Here is an 8,287-nt window from a genome sequence, read left to right as displayed (position 1 = left end):
AGACAGAAGTTGGGGAGAGGGATGGAGTCAGTGGTTAGGGAATGGAGTTTGTGGCGTGGACTGAAAACAGTGGATTCGGTCTTCCCAATATTCAATTCGAGAACATTTCTGCTCATCCAGAACTGCATGTCGGACATGCAATCTGACAATTTAGAGACTGTAGAGGGGTCGAGAGAAGTGGTAGTGAGGTAGAGCTGGGTGTCATCAGCATACATGTGGAAACTGACGCTGTGTTTTCAGATGATGTTGCCAAGGGACAACGTGTAGATGAGAAATAGGAGGGAGCCAAGGATAGATCGTTGGGGGACACCAGAGGTAATGATGCGGGGGCGGGAAGAGAAGCTGTTGCAGGTGATTCTCTGGCTACGATTAGATAGATAAGAATGGAACCAGGCAAGTGCAGTCCCACACAGCTAGATGCCGATGGAGAGGCATTGGAGAAGGATAGAATGGTCAATCATGTCAAAGGCTGCAGACAAATCAAGAAGGATGAGGAGGGATAGTTTGCCTTTATCACAGCCATAAATGATGTGATTTGTGACTTTGATCAGAGCTGTTTCGGTGCTGTGGCAGGTACGGAAACCGGATTGGAAGGATTCAAACATGAACTTGCGGCAAGATGGGCACGGATTTGGGAGGTGACAACACATTGAAGGACTTCGGAGAGGAAATGGAGGTTGGAGATGGGGCGGTAGTTTGCAAGAACAGAGGGGTTGAGGTTATTTTTTTGAGGAGTTGTTGTTTTACCTCCTATATCAAGTTGTACCATTCATTAGTTACATCACAGGGGCCAGGTTCTCAATTAGACTAAAAGGCTGAGGAGACAATTGGTGAGACATTTTTGTTTTTTAAAGCTTTAAAGAAATATATCTAGGGATAACCTATTCAGAGAACTAAAATCGTTGAGCACTGCTCCTCTAGCTTCAAGCTGGGCAGAAGTGTCACTCCATTTCAGGACCACAAATTGAATGTATGGCAAGTATCCAATCTTGTTCTTCATCAAATTGCCAATCATATATTATTATTAGATGTTCCAACTTTTTATTCATTATTATTTCCTTAAGCTTTAACATAATTAGCCCATTAGGAATACTGGTCTGTAGTCATCAGAACCTGAGTTTGATCCCTTCTTGTGGCTGGCATATTACCTGCTTGCCACTCGATCAGGCCATTAGTGGTTGATGTGGACAATTGGTACAGATCAATAGGGGGAATAATTAGATCGTCTCTGAGAACCTGAACGTATCACCAGCGCTTTTCCAGGATCAAGTCGAACGTCAAAAAATATCAGTTATTTAAAACATATATGGAATACTAATTTTTATTTAAGTGATTTTTTTTTCGTTGACAATTTTCTCCAACACTTGTGGGAATGTGGTTTCATACACTCCCTGGTACTTTAATAACAACAGCAACTTGCATTTATATCGTGCCTTTAATAGTAAAACGTCCCAAGGAGCTTCACAGGAGTATAAATAGACAAAAACTGACACCAAGCCAAAGAAGCAGATGTTAGGTCAGGTGACCAAAAGCTTGGTCAAAAAGGTAGGTTTTAAGGAGTGTCTTAAAGGAGAGAGAGGTGGAGAGATTTAGGGAGGTAATTCCAGAGTTTGAGGTCTAGACAGCTGAAGGTAAGTGGCCATTGAACCCCGAGTGGCCATTCTTCACGTGAACATATGCAGTGTCAACAGGCTATTGAACTATGAGGAGTATCACAGTTAAGTCTACCCACTCCAGTTCTTACCCAATGTCCAAACATGAACTTTTTTCAACAGGAATCACTGAACTGTAATCATAAGCAGAAACCCTTATTGATTTCCCCACCCTAGTCCAGGGGTGCTGAGACCAACTGTCACAGACTCAGCACAGACCAAAGCTATAGGAATCACTGCTGCTGTGCCATCTGGGATCTAATGGAGTGTTGCTGAAGGTTTTTCAGACAATGCTCAGTTGCTCAATATTGTTCATTTATCAACATGTGCAAACTGTGTAAGCAGACCACTCAATGAAGCATCATCACGAATTACGCAGCCTAGGTAGTATTTGAAGAGCTTAAGTGACTGTTTAAATGGCTGGATTTGAGCAAGCTTTGGAGTTTTGAAACTGCTGTCAAACTAAAGCTAACCACTGAAGAACCACTCTCTAAAATAGTGCTATGTGTGATAGAAAGAAATGCTCCTCAAAAGCAGCTTGTGCAGTAGGCATGGCAGCAGACTGTAGACAAAGTCAGTGCTGGCTATATGATCCAGACGATGGCTGACACAAAGAAAGCAAAGACTATAGAACAATATGCTAAGTATGTGCTCTGAATATGCGTGCCCCAAAATTTTCCTTCATAACCTACAACTCATTTAATCCTGATCCAATCTAAGGATTAATAGAAAATTAGCCTTGAATGATGACCAAGCGTGACACAACCACAAGCAGCAGGTTAGAACTAAAACTGTTGTCAGGCAGAAATCATAAAAGATAAGTCATAAAATCCAGCCAGAAATCATAAAGAACACAGGAAATCCTTGTAAGATAACATATCTGTATGACGCATGTTCATTTCGTATTAGATAGGATGGGGCATTTGTACGTCATTGAATGTGCTCCCTAAACTTGCAGAATCTAAAAACAATTTCTCTGCTTGCAGAACTAGATGGATGGCACATAACCAAAACACGCAGGTGGAGATTGGAGGAAGTCCCAAGCACAACTCCATTTGCGGAAGCCATTTCTGGACAACATTGGACTTGAGAGCATTCAGGGAGTGGAGTAGGGTGAAGCAAGGCCTGCAACAAGCTTAAAACTAGTTCCTGCTCTTTAAAATGTATACCCCTACTTACACACTGACACACAGGAATGTAGTCAGCCACAAATATTCTAATGCAATAGTAAACTCTTTGAAGGTGCTTCTCTGAGGAAGCATTTTGTTTGAAACAAATAGAAACATAGAAAATAGTTGCCAGCACTGCATTCTACCCTGGTGCCATAGCCAGATTAACCCTTAGGCCCTCATATTTTTTAGACCCTTGACTTTAGGCCCTAATTTTTATATCATTAACCCTAAATCTTTGTCACAAGGTTGGTTAAGCAGTATCATATATAACTGCATAATTATATCTTCAGAGGTGCAAAATATTGTATCCTTATGGCTTAAAGTGTATATAAAATGTCGTGTCAATCTTGAAACATGTATAAATATCCAAAAATAATTCACCCGGAGAGTGCTAAGATACTGAGAGATACAATGCATAACTTGGAGACTGGTATTTTGTGTGAAGTCTGGAGTGATATACTTTGGCCATTCAACAGATGTAATCTAAGTTTGCAAACCGCCCAAATTGACCTTTCCACTGCTGTAAACTTACTGAGAAGTCTTGGAACTATTCTTCAACAAATATGGGACAGTTTTGATGAGTACGAGGCTGAGGGGGTTGCAAGGACAGCGAACCAGGAGTATAAATCAGCCAAACGTCGCAAAAGACAAGACATGTGATGACGCAACTTCACACACATTCAACAACAAGCCTTCAGAGTTAATACATTCCTCATGGTCATTGACGAACTTAAAGAGTGCATTAAAATATCGAATCAAGGTTTATGCCGATATTGATAAGACCTTTAGTGTCCTGGCAAATTGTTCACATAATATATCAAGCTCCCAAGGCAGTGAAGGTATCAGATGCTTATGTCAGAAATATCCAGGTGATCTCCCAGTAGATTTTACTAAAGAATTTTTCCAACTTGTTGAATTTTTAACCTTCTCAAATATAGAAAGAAAAGAGGATGAGAGTAGGCCTATTTGGATGTACCGTGTAATCATTGAATCCAATGTGATGAAATGTTTCCCAAATGTAAAAACTGCATTGTGGCTGTATGTGTCATTAATGGTCACTAATTGTAGCAGAGAACATTCCTTCTCTCTTCTCAAAAGGATTAAAAAACTGTCTTACGATCCACCATGAATCAGGAGCATCTCGCTGTTTTGTCTCTTTTGAGCCTTGAGAATGAAATTGTCAAGTCTTTAAATTTTGATATTAATCACGACTTCACCACAGCTAAGGCCAGGAAGAAACCAATCTTTGTTTGAAGAGACGTATTCAGATAATTTTTTGTTTGATATGACAGTTTAAAGTCAGGAAGAAACCATTCTCTGTTTGAATTGTATGCTGTTTTTTAATGTACATAGCTTGGAATTTTGTTAGTTGTTAAATTTGGATAAATATACAATTATATTTGTTTGATGATTTTGTGAATTGTATGCCTCCTATTAACCTCAGGTCCTCACAGCCTTAATCCAGCACTGCATGGAGCGTATGGCAACTCCAACTGCCCTCAATGCTGTAGGTTCTAAGCCCACTCACGGAGTCTCTAGCGAATGTTAAGACTGCTGCAATAGAGGTTTTATGCTCCAATCTACAAGAGTCTCTCTTGTCTGGCTTCAATATGCTACCAGATCAGATTAAGAATCTTGATGCAGGGATTCAGATTTCATGACTGCCCAAGTCTGCACCTCCACAAATCAATAGTTATACTGAGAGTACATCCAGCAGCAAGTGCATGCCTAGAATAGGCACAGATGAGGTTGCTGTCTTTCAAGACAATACCACATCCAGTCCATGCATCATTCCTGTGACAGTCGATATGCTAGAAACCAGGGAGAACCAGTCAGCCAGAGCAGCAGCAGGCATGGCTTAATCAGTTGCAGAGCCATCTCAGCACAAGGAGGTACAGAACCATCTGAATGTGAAGCAGCTGTCACTGAAACCCTACAGTCAGCACACTTTCCATATGGAAATCACTTGGAAGTTACAGATTAGGGGTGGATAATTCACAGAACATACTAAGGGAAGCACATGGTAAAACTCATTGACATCACTCATATGACATAAAGGTAATAAATTGATTGCAATGTATTTAACATTTGGCCAGAGATTTTGCCTCTAATTCTGTAAAATAAGGTAGCAGTACAGAAAAGGATAGATATCACTGGCAGTTGAGGAAGTAGAGTGTTGTAGAAGGTGCTTTGATACCTTCTTTGTTAAAAGACTTGCATTTATTGCACTTCACAACCCCAGGACATCCTAAAGCACTTTATAGCCAGTGAAGTACTTTTGAAGTCACCGAGGTAATGTGTAGCCAATTTACATACAGCAAGCTCCCACAAATGCGATGACCAGATGTTTTTTTAGTGATGTTAATTGAGGCATAAATATTGGTCAAGATACAGGGGATAACTCCCCTGCTCTTCTTCAAAATAGTGCCATGGGGTCTTTTTCATCCACCTGAGAGAGCAGACGAGGCCTCAGTTTAATGTCTCGTCTATAAGATTTACGAGGATGTTGCCAGGACTGGAAAACTTTAGCTATGAGGAAAGATTGGATAGGCTGGGGTTGTTTTCCTTGGAACAGAGGATGCCAAGGGGAGATTTAATTGAGGTATATAAAATTATGAGGGGCCTAGATAGAGTGGATATGAAGGACCTATTTCCTTTAGCAGAGGGGTCAATAACCAGGGGGTGTAGATTTAAAGTAGTTGGTAGGATTAGTGGGGAGATGAGAAAACATTTGCTCACCCAGAGGATGGTGGGAGTCTGGAACTCACTGCCTGAAAGGGTGGTAGAGGCAGAAACCCGCATCACATTTAAAAAGTACTTGGATGTGCACTTAAAGAGCCGTAACCTACAGGGCTACGGACCTAGTGTTGGAAGGTGGGATTAGGCTGGGTAGCTTTTTTGAGCGGCACGGACATGATGGGCCAAATGGTCTCCTGTGTCATCATTTTCTGTGATTCTATGAAGATAACACCTCTAACAGTTACATCTACATATTAAAGGGAAAGCTTATGCTTTAGCAAAATGTAGCTTGGAGAAAGACTTCACACACCATTTTCCTGGTTGCATTGGCATTTCTGCAGCTACATTTTTACCATGCATCTTGTCTGGCCCCGATTCCGTAATGATAATGAGCAGATCTTTAAGTGCCTCTTTGTTTAGTGAAGTTGTGGAGCGTGCAGCAAATGATGATCTTGCAAACCCTATATGGTAAGGCACCCAGATTGCTTCAGACATCTGAAGTGTTGCTTCAAGACTTCAATAGTATGCTCAACAATAATTCCAATGATTTAATGGTTCTCGAATCTGCAGTTTCTCCAGAATTTCTGCCGATCTCCAGAAGTTACACGGGAAGCTTGCAGGAAATTCCAGGTGATTTGGAAAGAGAACCAAAGAGCAATTCTGATTACAATATATAATTTAAAAGGAAAGGGCACAGCCAACCACTTCCAGCATACAAGACAACCAGACCAATCCACAACTAGAAAATGAATCAAGCAATTTCAGCAATATATTTAATTTTAGGAAGAACAGTAGTCCATCTAGCCTGCCCATCCACTTAACCCCTTTATTCCCTTGAGATATTTACATACATTTTTATAATTCAATAACCATGAAATCCTCCAAATTGTCTTTTTGAAATCCTTTATGATTACCTGCATTAAGTTTGTTCTTTGTTCTATATGTTGATCACCCTCCTTGTGGTTTCAGGCCATCTATCAGTCTCATGAGCAGAAATCCAAACAAGCTCATCTTGTGCTGACCTTCCCAGAGGTGACCGTACCAACCTTCTTCTCATCCCTTATTTCACCCACCATTAGACTCTGCCAGTGAATCAACAATAATCAGCCCCGCTGCATTTTTCTTCATTGTATCTGCTCACTTACAAACAATTCCCTTTCCATTCACCTTATTGTGGATAATTTTATTGATATCCTGGCTTTAACTGAAACTTTGTCCCTCACCAAGTCATACCCTGGTATCTCCTCTACCCTTTTGGCACCTTCTCCAAGCACTTCACCCTAGTCTACCCCTTTAAAATTCTCATTCTCCATCACCTCCATTACAAGTGACTAGACTCCAAAAGTACTTCATTGGCTGTAAAGCACATTGAGATGTCTGGTGGTCATGAAAGACGCTTTATAAATCCAAGCTTTTATTTCCTTCTCCATTCTTTTCCCCCTGTCTGAATTCACTGACCTCCAACCCCTATCCATATTCCCTTGTCCTCTATACTCTCATGGTCTCAATCACCGACAAGGAAGTGGGTTGGAAAGGCATGGTGGATGTGGGTGGTGACGTTTCCACCCCAGGAATAAATTCTCAAGTCACTCAACTGCACTTTCATTGGCAAGCCTCCACCCACCCCACTTGCCACAATACCTCTGCAGCTGTTAATCTGCTCACAACTGCCTCATTCGATATGGCATCTCCCTTCCTTTCCTCCAGTTAAATGAAGACCAAAGCCAACCATCAGCCTTCCACCAGACTCCATCCCTCTCTGGCCTTGGACTGACCTGTTTGCAACCTCATCATTATTCAACCCCAAAGCAAGCTTCCAACCCAAAGTCCCCTCCATCACAAAGACCACCCATTTCCACTTCCGTAACATTGCCTTGTACCCAATTCCATGGCAGTCACCTCCAAGCTTGCCTATTGGAATGCTCTCCCAACCAACCTCTCATCCCAGAGATTTTTTGGGCCATTTGTCAATGTTTTTCTGTAATCCTTAGAATATAGGAGCAATTGTTTTTTTTTGGGGGGAAAGAGAAGGAAGAGAACTGTACAAACTAAAAAAAACACTTGTACATTTGGAAAAGTTAAGTTTATTTGAATATCTTATTCCAGTTCAAATCAAAAAAATTTTGCTTGGGAATGTTTCAAAGCAAACAACGCTAGTACAATACCATCTTCACTACCAATAACATTTCAGTCACCTGCCACTAACAGTTGTTCAATCTATCTATCTTCATCCATCCTTTCTTTGCAGTAAGTTTTATTCGCACAGAGGAATCTAGATCTCCACTTAACAGATCTCAAGATTAAAGCACTGGCAAGCTCAAGAGCTTCAAATGAGCAAGAAATGGCTACTTGTTACAAATAGACTGTCCATCATCATAGGCGGTCCCTCGAAACGAGGAGGACTTGCTTCCACGCCAAAAATAAGGAGTTCACAGGTGTTTCGAAAGAAGAACCAGAGCTACATCCTCAAGGGTGGAAGATGCCTGTGCGTGGATTTTTAAAAAACGTGTGGTGGCCGTTGCACATCTGCTGCCACCACAGGCTTGAGAGCTAGGTCTTGGTCCAGTGGCAAAGGCTGTCTATAAACTAATCATCACTGCAACTCCCCAAGACTATTTACTTGTCAACATTTCCTTGCTTGAGTAGGACAGCCAAAGGAATGAGAAAACTTACATTTTTATAACACCTTCCACATCAGGATATTCAAAAGCACTTCACAAACAA

Source organism: Pristiophorus japonicus, chromosome 15, assembly GCF_044704955.1.
Source record: "Pristiophorus japonicus isolate sPriJap1 chromosome 15, sPriJap1.hap1, whole genome shotgun sequence".
Taxonomy (NCBI): Eukaryota; Metazoa; Chordata; class Chondrichthyes; family Pristiophoridae; genus Pristiophorus; species Pristiophorus japonicus.
This window is presented reverse-complemented; position numbering follows the sequence as displayed.